Source organism: Gossypium arboreum, unplaced genomic scaffold (assembly GCF_025698485.1).
Source record: "Gossypium arboreum isolate Shixiya-1 unplaced genomic scaffold, ASM2569848v2 Contig00266, whole genome shotgun sequence".
Classification (NCBI taxonomy): domain Eukaryota; kingdom Viridiplantae; phylum Streptophyta; class Magnoliopsida; order Malvales; family Malvaceae; genus Gossypium; species Gossypium arboreum.
In genome coordinates, this window is record NW_026440382.1 from 1 (window position 1) to 12,500 (window position 12,500).

Genomic DNA, 12,500 nt, shown 5'->3' on the forward strand with positions numbered 1-12,500 from the left:
TAATAAATCTATTTCTTCGTCTCTTTGCCAATAAATCAGCATTCTCGTGGAGAATAGCAGAATATATAAATCACAATGCCCAGTACCTATTATTCGATTCAATTCTGAATAATCGTAAATCCTCTCTTCTTTTTATCCGAAAATCCGAACTAAATAAGTTGTGTCTCCTTGATCATTATTCACTGAGAATCTAGAAATATATCTTCGTTCGGCAGAAAGATAATGAATGTTTATTTGATCTTGATCCTTGTGGAGCGAAAAGGAACTACACTGAATTTGTACGAACCCCTGATAATATCCACAAATGGCTTGTTTTTGGTAAGAGATGGACATTACTATGTAAATTCGGGCGAATGGTACACATCGGTACTCAGTGCATTTCCCCTCTGAGTCAGAATAAATATGTTTTCGAACCCTCTCTTTCAAATTTAAAGTGTATGTTCCCGCGAATCTCAGCAATCACTTGTTCTGATTCTACATATTGATCGTTTTGAACTAAAGAAAACTTTTTGGTGGAATAGTCACCTTATGTATAATATCTTCACTCTCAATAATTACATACAAGTCCCGATAACATAAAAAAGCAGGATGCCCGTGACGTGTGCGTGTAGGATGAACCAAATCCTCATTGAATTTTATTTTTCCATTAAAGGGGCTCGGACATGTTCTGCAGTACCCCTGTAAATACTCCGCCGGTATGAAAAGTTCTTAATGTTAGTTGCGTTCCCGGTTCTCCAATGGATTGCCCCGCAATAATACCTACAGCTTCTCCCAATTCAACCAGGTCACCATGAGTGGGGCTCCGACCATAACATAATCGACAAATCCAAGATGTACTCCTACAAGTAAAGGGAGTTCGAATAGATATTGGTTGTGTTCGAAGGCTCTGAATCGATCGACAAGCCCAAGCCCAATATCTTGATTTCGAATGGCAATGCACCGCGGACCCATATATATACGTCCGCTAATACGACAATTAATGTTTGGATAAAATTCTTTCCGGAAGCGTCCTCTTTTGAGGACTCACAGAAATCCCTCGGGTGGTGCCACAATCTGTTCTACGTACAACAATGTGTTGAACTACTTCAACAAGTCTGCGCGTAAGATATCCAGCATCTGATGTTCGTACGGCGGTATCCACAACCCCTTTTCGGGCTCCGTAGCAAGAAATGATATATTCTGTTAAAGACAGTCCTTCGCGTAAATTGCTTTGAATGGGTAAATCGATCATTTGTCCTTGGGGATCCGACATTAATCCTCTCATACCTACTAATTGGTGCACTTGAGATGCATTTCCTCTAGCTCCTGAAAAAGACATTATATGGACTGGGTTAAACAGGTCAGTCATCCTAAAATTAGGATTCATTTCTTGTCGCAAATATTCACTTGTAGCATACCATATCTCAATTGATTGGCGTAATTTTTCTACCGCGTGTACATTCCCAAAATGATGGTGTTTTTCCAAAATCAAACTTTGTTGTTCAGCATCTTGGACTAGCCATCCCTTAGAAGGTATCGTTAAAAGATCATCAATTCCTAATGAAATGGATGTAGCAGTGGCTTGCTGGAAACCCAGAGCTTTTACTTGATCCAGGATGTGTGATGTATATGCCATTCCGAAGTGATCTATTAATCTGCTAATAAGTCGTTTAATGGCAGTTCCATCTATCACTTTATTGTGAAATACCAGATTGGCCCGTTCTGCCATAAATACCCCCTTATTCCGCTGAGTGGACTTCGCCAATGGGTTTGAGTCAATGATTGGAAAACTTCCTTTTCTCGATCTTGATTTTGGTAGAAAGTCGGGTCAGGAACTGGGGTCCTAGTTGAACCGGAGACCCGAATTCATATTGGTGTCATAGAATTTTTTAGCTTAGATACCATATGATTGGGTATCATATGAGTAGGCCAAAAAAACCCTTATAGCTTCTTCGATTTCTCGGTAAAGAAATATGACCAACAGTGGTTCGAATGTATATACAAAGATTTTTTTAAACTTCTTACTATTAGATAATGTCCATAAATCTCATGATAGGTACCCGAAGATTCATAGTGAACTTCGATGGGAGCTTCTCTTGAAGCAATAACGCATTGCTCTAGTCGCCACCGGACCACAAGGACTATCTAAATTGATTCTTTTCTGCCTATAAGCTCCAATCGCATCATAGGAATTACAAAAAACTCCTTGTAGACTTATAGTTATTATCGTCAATTCTTTCATTTTGATAGCTTTTCGATTCCATGGATTATACCTATTCGCACAAATACCTCGACGATTCCCTCGTTAATACATAGAGCCCAATAAGCATATCTTGAGTAGGTACGGAAATGGGATCCCCAATAGCTGGAACAAAGAGATTCATATGAAAAACATAAGTAAACGAGCCTCCGCTTGCGCCTCTAAAGATAAAGGTACATGAACTGCCATTTGATCCCCATCAAAGTCTGCATTGAATCCTTACAAACTAATGGATGTAAACAAATAGCGCGTCCTTCCACTAAAATAGGTTGGAATGCCTGTATACCTAATCTATGCAGAGTAGGCGCTCTATTCAACAATACAGGATGTCCCCGCATAACTTCTTGCAGTATTTCCCATACAATCGGCCCTTTTCCCGAATTTTACTCTTAGCAACTCCTATGTTCGGGCAAGATGTTGTCTAATTAGACCGCAATTACAAATGTCTGGAAAAGCTCTATTGCTATTTCGCGAGGCAATCCACAGCGATGTAATGAAAGTGAGGGGCCAACAACAATGACAGAACGTCCCGAATAATCGACTCGTTTGCCAAGCAAAGTCTCGAAATCTTCCCTCTTTGCCTTCAATTACATCTGAAAACGACTTAAACCTTATTATGACCGTCCCTCATTGGTTGTCCGCGGTTCCATTATCAAGTGTATCCACGGCTTCTTACCAATTTTCCTGACACATTACTAATTCCCCTGTGAATCTACTTGTTGTTAATAGATCGGTAAGAGTATTATTTCGATAGATAACTCTTCTATAGAGTTCATTAATATCCGAACTCATTAGTTTACCCCATCTATCTGAATGATCGGTCTCAACTCAGGAGGAAGAACCGGTAATAGACATAAAACCATCCATTCTGGTTCTATATTTGTTCGAATAAAATGGCCAATTCCATGCGTCTAACCAAAAATCCTTTCTTCTTCCAATTTTCGATCTTCCCATTCATTACCCGTGAGGCCTTCTTCTCCTAATTCTTTCCATTCTACCACCGAATAATCGATAAGAATTCGCAAATCTAGATCAGCTAATTGTTCTCGAATAGCACCTGCTCCGGTAGAAATTTCGCGACTTCGAAATGTATCGAAACCTTGGGTAGTAAAAAAAGTGGGATACTGTATTTCCAGGATTGAATTTCATATTCGAATGAACCTCGTAATCGTAAGAAGGTTTTTTTTAGCGATGGGCTAGCAAAGAAAAATTAGGATAGGGCCCTGCAGATCCCCCTCAAAATCGGACATGAGAGTTTCCTCTCATCCGGCTCAAATAGTTACACCAAATAAAGATAAAGTAAAGGAGTTCTCGCTTTCAAATTCTAGAACCCCCAAAAGGTCTACTCTTTACTCAAGTTCAAGAAACATTTCATTGATTGATTCTTCTTTTATTGATTTAGATTTTCTTAATTCTTTATTCAATTCAAAATTAGGACATAAATGAAATGTGAAATTCTTAGTAGTCTACTTCCCTCGAATGCTGAATCCTCTTAAATTAAAGTGTCATAAGGGATTTACTTGTCTATGTACCCTTCCATTCGATCTCTTAGGTCCTGCGGTACCTCGACGATTATACCGATGCCCTTAACTTAAAGCCTAAGCCTATGCGATGTATAGACTCCTGCAACCATGACATATTTGTTTCCTTGAACATAATTTCATTTCTTTCTAAAGAACTAAAAAATGAGAACAGTTAATTCCACAAAAAGAAGTCTTTTTTTGAGGGTACAACTCAAAATTCCTAGTTATTTATTTTTACTGACTCGACCATAGACCAATTCCCTTTTATTTGGGTATTGAATACGCCCATAATTCTGAGCTTCATGTTACTCTTCCCAAGAGACATGTCAGATCCAGGGCATCCCAATTCGATTGAATGGGATGACAGTTTCTCATTCTAATCTGTAAAATAATAATTTCGATCAAATCACATCGCAGTATACTAGACCCTCTAATTCTTTAAGAGGTTTGTCTAAAGATTGGCGATATAACTAGGAAGACGTTTCAAATACCATACATGAGTTACTGGACATGCCAGCCTTATGTATCCCATTTGATATCTTCGTATCCGAGAATCAACAAATTCAACTCCGCATTGTTCACAAAATTTAGGGCCCTCCTTTTGATTTCCAATTACTCGATAATTTCCACAAGCGCAAATTCCACTTTTATGGTCCAAAATTCTTTCACAAAATAATCCATCCTTTTCCGGTTTATTGGTTTTGTAATGAAAAGTATAGGGTTTGTCACCTCTCAACGGTTTCTCCATTAGGTAGGATTTTCTTGGCCCAAGCACTTATTTGTTGGGAGAAACTGATCAATTCAGGTTGTTGATGTTTATATCGGTCGATCATAGAAGAAAAATTCTGATTCATTCCGATTAAGCTTCCTTCCTATTAATCTGGAAGTTCTTCTCAGATACAAGAAATGATTCAGTTCAGAGCCAAAGATCGTAATTCTCGGACGAGCAATCGAAAAGATTCTGGAGCATCTTCGGGTTTAGGTATTGTTCCTCCAATGATCGTAGTCCCAAGTACTTCTTGGCGAGCTCTAATATGATCAGATTTATAAGTAAGCATTTCTTGTAAAATATGAGCAACACCAAATCCCTCTAGAGCCCAAACCTCCATTTCTCCTACCCGTTGTCCTCCTTGCTTGGACCTTCCTCTAAGTGGTTGTTGTGTAACAAGTGCATAATGTCACTGGAACGCCCATGTATTTTATCATCAACTTGATGAATTAATTTCAAGATATAAGGTTTTCCTATTATAACAGGTTGCTCAAAGGGCCTCCGTTCTTCCATCAAATATTCGGCTTTTCCTGGATATTCGGGTTCAAATACCCATGGATTCGCTGTTTGCTTACTGGCTTGATATAATTCGGAAAACACTAGTTTTCTCGAAGCCTCTTGTTCATATCTCTCATCAAATGGTGCTATTCGATAATGTCTATCTAGTAGACTCCTGCTAACAAGCGAGCATTCAAATAGCTGTCCTACATTCATTCGTGAAGGTACTCTAATGGGTTGAAGACCATATCAACAGGTCTTCCGTCTTGCAAATAAGGCATATCCTGTCTAGGTAAAATTTTTGAAATGATCCTTTATTTCCATGCCTTCCGGCTACTTTATCGCCTACTTTGATTTCGCGTTTCTGTGAAATATAGACACGAATCGTTTCGGATTATAACTAGAACCCTTTTTCTGGACCCATCTCATCGATGACTCGACCCCTCCACCTATAGGTAATTTTAGACAGGTTTCCTTTGAGTGGATACCTGAATCCCAAGTATGGCCCGTAATAATCTATCTTCTGGAGCATACGATGATTCTTTCGCCACCTGAGGCGTTAATTTACCTACTAAAATATCGCCTGTCTCCACCCAAGATCCCACATCACAATTCCATTTTGTCTAAATTGCGGGTAAATGGGCTTCTAGGTGCGGTATTTCGTTAGTGATTCTTTCAGGACCTTGGCTTGTCACATGAGTCTGAATTTCATATTTTCGTATGTGAAAAGTATAAATATCTTCATATACTAGACGCTCGCTAATGAGTACCGCATCCTCAAAATTGTAACCTTCCCATGGCATATAAGCTACTAGTACGTTTTGCCCAAAGCGAGTTCGCCACCAACCGTAGCGGCACCGCTAAAATTTGCCCTTTTAATGCATTTACCCCGCCGAACCCGGGCAGTTTGATGCATACAAGTATTTTGTTGGAACGTTGATACATAACTAATGGAATGCCTAGAGCATCTCCATTGCCCGATAAAATAATCTTGTCAGTATCGGTGAAATGATCTTTCCCTCGTGATCGGCTATAGCGGAACTCCTGAATCTAGAGCCATTGCGTTCAACCCAGTTCAACAATGCACTTCTCGGAACGAAAGCGGAACTTCTTGGCGTTATATTAGAACTCATTAAAGCCCGATTCGCGTCATTATGCTCGATAAAAGAATGAGAAGCTCAATAGAAAAATATTGAAAAGGAAAAATACTTCGAAGATGAACTTGTTCATGCAATAGTCAGGAATTCTTGGCGGTATCGAGCCGGAACAACCTGTTCTTCCTGAATACCTGATTCAAGGCCAAAGAATTTCCTGCCGCTACCATATAATATTCATCTCGACTTGGGGATAAATAAAGCATCTGTGCTTTTTGATCTCTCAAAGATTTTATAAAATGGACTTTCTAGAGACCCCAATGACCAATCCTGGCATGAATTGCTAAGGATCCGATAAGTCAACATTGATCCCTTCAGACGTGTCAATTGGGCAAATGCGTCCATAGTGACTAGGATGGATATCTCGTATCCGAAAATTAGCAGTTCCTGGTCAATCCTCCGGGGCCCAAATAACTCAATTTTCATGCACTATTTGTGTCAATGGATTTGTTCGATCAAAACTTGAGACAATGGGTGTAATCCGAAAAAGGATTCATAAGTGGTTGTTAATGGAGTCAAGTTACCAAATTCTGAGGTCGGTATCAATTTATGCCTAATTGCTCCGCATATAGTTCCTCTAACTACATTTTCTAAACGAACCAGAGCCAATCCGAATTGATCTTGTAAGAGATCCGCTACAGAACGAATACGCTTATTTTCAAATGATTCATATCGTCAAGTGTACCCATTCAAATTTCATTCCAATCAAACGATCCGCAGCTGCCAATATATCTCGCGGTAACAAAAATGTATTGTTCTGAGGTATATTAAGATTCAATCTCTGGTTCATATTTCGTCGACCAATCCTTCCTAATTCACATCTTTGCTGAAAGAATTTCTTTTGTAATTCCTTACACAGGATTCAGAAAATACCGGATCCCCGCCTACAAGAAAATTGTTGATAAAACTCCAAAATGGCATTTCTTTTGACCCAATTTTTTTTTCCTTATCGGTCAGGAAAGACAAGAAAATCTCAGGGTAGCAAACATTCTCGAATTTCTCTTAGATTCGAACCCATAGCTGATGATAGAACTAGAATAGATATTTTCTGTTTCCTACTTACGAGCCCATATCCTTGCTTTTCTATCAATCTCTAATTCTAACCTCCTCCCCAATCTGATATTATGGTACCAGTATAGACCGAAATTCCGTTATGATCCAATTCTGATCGATAATAGATACCGGGGCTTTGCAATATTTGATTGATCACAATTCTGTATATTCCATTTACTATAGAAGTTCGAGGGAGTTCATTAAAGGAATGTTTCAATAAAAATTGTTTGTTCTTGCATATCCTTACTGGTTTTCCAAATTAATCCTGCGGATACATATAATTCAGAAGAATATGTGAGTGATTCATATACAGCATCCCTTTCTTTTATCAACGGTTCCACCAATTGATATGTTTCCAAATAATTGAAATTCAATTTCTTGCTCTGTATCTTCAATTTTGGAAACTTAAAAGTTCTTCTATTAAGCCCCGATCCATGAACCCACAAAATCCTTCAAATTGTATCTGATTCAACCCAGGTATTGTAGACATTTCCCATTTTCATCCCCGAGCATTTTGAATTTCCCATTCTCAAAAAAATCCCATTCTTTTTCATTCTTCATCGAATCCTACGAATCGATCTAATAATGATGGAATTGAATTTCTATTCTGTTTACTGAATCACATGAAATTTTATCTAACTCCATATACCATATAATATATGTGGAATGTATGAAATATGAAATGCGTATGAACGGAAGAAAAAATTATACTCAAATTTTAATTTATATTTATAACAAACAGATACAGAAAAAGAATTGATAAATGCCATTTAGCCGCATGGAGTTTTGTTTTGTATAGAATATAAAAAAATAATTCAATTTCTACCATTATTATGATATTACATATTCCAATCCGATTGAATACCAGAAAAATGAAAGAATTCCTGATTTGATCTGTTCGTTGAGATAAAGACAAAATAATCATAAAATATATATATAGGAGAGAGTTGATTTTTCTGCTTAATTTTTCATGGACTCCATTGTTCAAAAACGATTCGCAGAGAAGATAGATGTTTTTACCCACTTTTTAGTTTTTATTTTTAGTAGAATATTTAGAATATGATTGAAGTGCGTACGAAAAGGGGCTTCTATTTATTAAACAGGTGCAGATATAGCATTTCTATTTATATATGTCTTTCTTTTATTCCATTATAACGCTCTAATGGAGACAAGACATGGCGTGCTCTATCAAAAATTCTATTTTTTCTTTTATTTTAATCTATTCAATGAAAAATTGAAACACGATAATTTCTTGCTGATTCCCTATGGACATCATATCTAGATAGATAAAATACCTCATTAGATAACTATAACTGTGTAACAACTTATGCTCTGGGGTTTACATAGACTGATAATTGCTGTTATATTATTATAATATACTTGAAATTAAGAAAGTTTTTTATTGAAAAAAAATCAATTTAATTATGTATCCAGTTTATTTTCTTATACCATTAAAAAGACAAGTGAAGAATCGTCCATAAATTTGCAGTCAATAGTTAATGGTTCCAATTTATTTGTCCTGAATTTTACTTTTGTAACTGAGAATCCACATTTCTTTTCAATAGAAAAGAAAGGAAAGTTTTAGATATTGTGTGTCTTGAGATACTATAACCAATTGAAGGTATGGATCCGATCTAAAATGAAAAAGGAGATACTCTCCTTTTTTGTTTGTAACCTTTTGGCGACATGGCCGAGCAGTAAGGCAGGGGACTGCAAATCCCTTATTCCCCAGTTCAAATCCGGGTGTCGCCTGATCAACAAAACTCAAATCCTAACGTCTCCTAACGTCTAGGATTCAAGGAAAAACAAAAGTAGTGGAAGGAATCAGTAAATCTTGATATGAGCCCCCCTTACTAATGGAGTGGCTACTAGAGTCTTGAATTAGATTGGATAACAGGGTGTCTAATTAACTAATGAATGGTTGTAGAAGGGTTGGAAGATACTTTGTATACAGACGGATGAAAGTCTCTGAGTGTTCAGGCATCAATTAATATTAGATTGGATAGATAATTGGCTTTTACTTAATGAGGACACCAAAGAAAGAATAGTCTTATTATTGATACATGTGAGTAACATTCTTTTGATACTTCAAAAGTGTTACTGCGCATTTTCTTAGTAATGGTTCTTCGATTTTACTCGAAATCATATAAGAGCTTATTATAAGCGGATTTATCAAGTGATTCATCAACGGTGGCGTGTCACAATTCCTTTTCTTTTGACTCTGCGCCAGTAATTACACTATTATTAGTGAACAATAATGGAAAAATTGAATTCCTTCATATTTGTTTCATATTCATAGAGATGGGGACATAATACACATGGATATAGTAAGTCTTGCTTGGGCTGCTTTAATGGTAGTCTTTACATTTCCCTTTCACTCGTAGTATGGGGAAGAAGTGGGCTCTAGGGTACTCCTAATTGGGGTTGAGGAATCAAACCGTATCAATTGTTTTCTAGATCGTTTTGCAAAGCCTTTTTTTATTTTAACTATTTTATTAGTCTTCATTTCGAAATTCTTGGATTCTAGTGGAGTAATGTATTCTATGAATAACACCTTTTCAATCAAAATCAAATAAACATTTCAATAATCCCCATGTTCGTATTTCGAAAGTAAAGGGATCGGATGATAGGCAATAAAAAAAGAATTCTTCCTAAATTTTCTATTTTGATGAACCAGCTCTTACCAGAGTTATGAACGGACAATGAGGAGGAACCCCTTTGTTTTCTGTATTTGCTTGTTTTATTTCCCTCCTCTTTACTGTTCAAAGAAAAAAAGTCTTTTTTATTTAATTTCATTTAATAAGATCTTGCCTTAGTGTAGTCACATATTAGACACTTACCCCTGTTTTATTTGAATTTCATTTATGAAATGCTTTATTGACTCATTTCATATCATGGATCAAAAGTTAAATTCAAAATCGGCAGGGTATACCTTTTTCGAAACGAAATACGAAGAAAAGTTACCATAGAACTCTTTGGATCATCTGTCAGTTGCTCAACGAATTACTTCTTTGGAATGTTCAAAAAAAGATTACTTGGTTTTCTTTTTTTTATTAATTAATTAATATATGCCTATTCCATTCCATTTTCCTTCATTTCTGATTATTTTAATAGGAATCTCGGTATCCACCAAAAATCAAATCCATGAAATGAAAGAATTATAAAATCGTAAGACTTGCCTTTCAATTATTTCAGATTAATTGAAATCAACACAAATAAAATAGATCAAGCGAAGAAATAAAATTGAGATACTATGTACAGTACATATCTTTAATTGATATCGACATGTGAAGATACATATTGTGGATTCATCTATATTAAGCTTGTATCTTTCTACATTACAATAATAGATATAGATAGTATGGTAGAAAGATTCATATTTTTTCTACCATACTATCGAGTTTTATAGGATACTGCTGATTCTAGTCCATTCATTTTATTTAAGACGTGAGATTTGAATCCTTTTTCTTAACTCCTTGATAAAAGTCAAGTTTCATTCAAATTAATCACTTTGACTGACAGTTTTACGTATATTATAAGTAAAAAGCGGTAGGAACTAGAATGAACAGCGCTGTAGCAATAAATGCGAATATTTACTTCCATAATTTCATTGTTTTTTACTTCGCAATAACTCAGGATTTAATCCCATAGAGATGATAAATTTGTCGCTTGTAAATTCAATGCAATGACTTACATTTCAATGACATCGAATCGGATCAATATCATGAATAACAATATCTAGGCTATCAAATCGATTCACCGTCGAGAATTGAATAGTATAACATAGGAAGATCTTTTATCCACACCGAATACAAAAGTGATGCCTGGTCCAATCAAAGAATTCCTTTATTTATATATATTCTTTTCCACCTTTCTTTTCGATAATCTACCGCCTTCCTTGTACAATCATCTGATGATGTATCATCTGACTGCTTTCCACTTTCACCGTTTACAAATAGTTTCCAAATAAACCCCAACAAAAGAAAGGAAAAAATAAATAAAAAAAGATAAAGATATCGTTGGGAATGAAATTCTGTCATTTGTATCCTTTGACAGAAAACGGAGGATCTATTGATGTATTTTAAAATTTTATCCGTCAGGACTGACGGGGCTCGACCCACAGCTTCCGCCTTGACAGGGCAGTGCTCTGACCAATTGAACTACAATCCCAGGAAATAAAGAAAAGTGTACAACAGAGATAGTCTTATGATTTCATTCAAGCCATTTTCTATTTAGATTTTAGATTCGAAGCCGGGTTGTAACAAACAAAGGCGCGAGTAATATATTGATATCCATACGGGTATGCACTTTGAGTGAGAGCGACGCGGATTACTAGTTACTAGGAATCCTTTCGTTATTGCAAATAAATCGATCAATAATCAATTTGAAAATGAAAACAAAAAGAGTCTTCTTTTTGTTTGCTTTACTCTTTTCTTTTCATTAAACTTTCTATTTAATGATCCTGATATGAATCTAGAGCGTTATCAAGGTCATAATTTATAGAACAACTAAATAAATAGAACAAAATAAAAACAAATAGCGGTAGGGATGGATATATCACAAAATTGGACTTTTTATTCTTCCTAATTTTTTGTTTGGCTTTTCGGAAAACAAAATACAAAAATGGGCATTTTAGGTTATGGCGGATCAGCGAATTATTGGGCCGAGCTGGATTTGAACCAGCGTAGACATATTGCCAACGAATTTACAGTCCGTCCCCATTAACCGCTCGGGCATCGACCAGGAAGAATCAATTCTAGGTTTATTGATAATCCATGATCAACTTCCTTTCGTAGTACCCTACCCCAGGGAAGTCAATCCCGCTGCCTCCTTGAAGAGAGGTGTCCTGAACCGCTAGACGATGGGGGCATACTTGCCTGACCGCGACCATACTATGCTCATAGTATGAGCAGTTTTTAAATTGTCAATATAATGGAATGACTAGAGCCGAGCTTTTCCATCTTTTATGATTTTCCATTTTAGATTCACGATTTATACTCAGTAAATCATTCATCGCCACTCTATTCGATATAGAAATAAATTAGATAAATTCAATCTATTATATAAATATTTATTAGAAATAAATAGATATTATAAAAATAGAAATAAATAGATATTATAAAAGAAACTAGATTATATTAATAATACAAAGTATAAGATCAGTGATTGGTTTAACATAAACATAAAAAGGAGTTAACCTTCATTTTTCCACTTTCATTCATTGATTCACTCATTATTACGACAGAGACAGGCATGTTTCTATC

The 12,500-nt window shown here is 36.1% G+C and overlaps 1 non-coding gene and 2 pseudogenes across 1 annotated transcript; 1 reads left to right on the top strand and 2 right to left on the bottom strand.

The window, feature by feature from the left end:
* Positions 1-7: 7 nt before the first annotated feature.
* Positions 8-1,838, bottom strand: LOC128288716 (DNA-directed RNA polymerase subunit beta''-like; annotated as a pseudogene).
* Positions 1,839-4,621: 2,783 nt separating this feature from the next.
* Positions 4,622-7,749, bottom strand: LOC128288715 (DNA-directed RNA polymerase subunit beta-like; annotated as a pseudogene).
* A 1,167-nt stretch (positions 7,750-8,916) lies between these two features.
* Positions 8,917-8,988, top strand: TRNAC-GCA (transfer RNA cysteine (anticodon GCA)). The gene has a single exon. It is a non-coding gene; the product is annotated as a tRNA-Cys (tRNA).
* Positions 8,989-12,500: the final 3,512 nt, after the last annotated feature.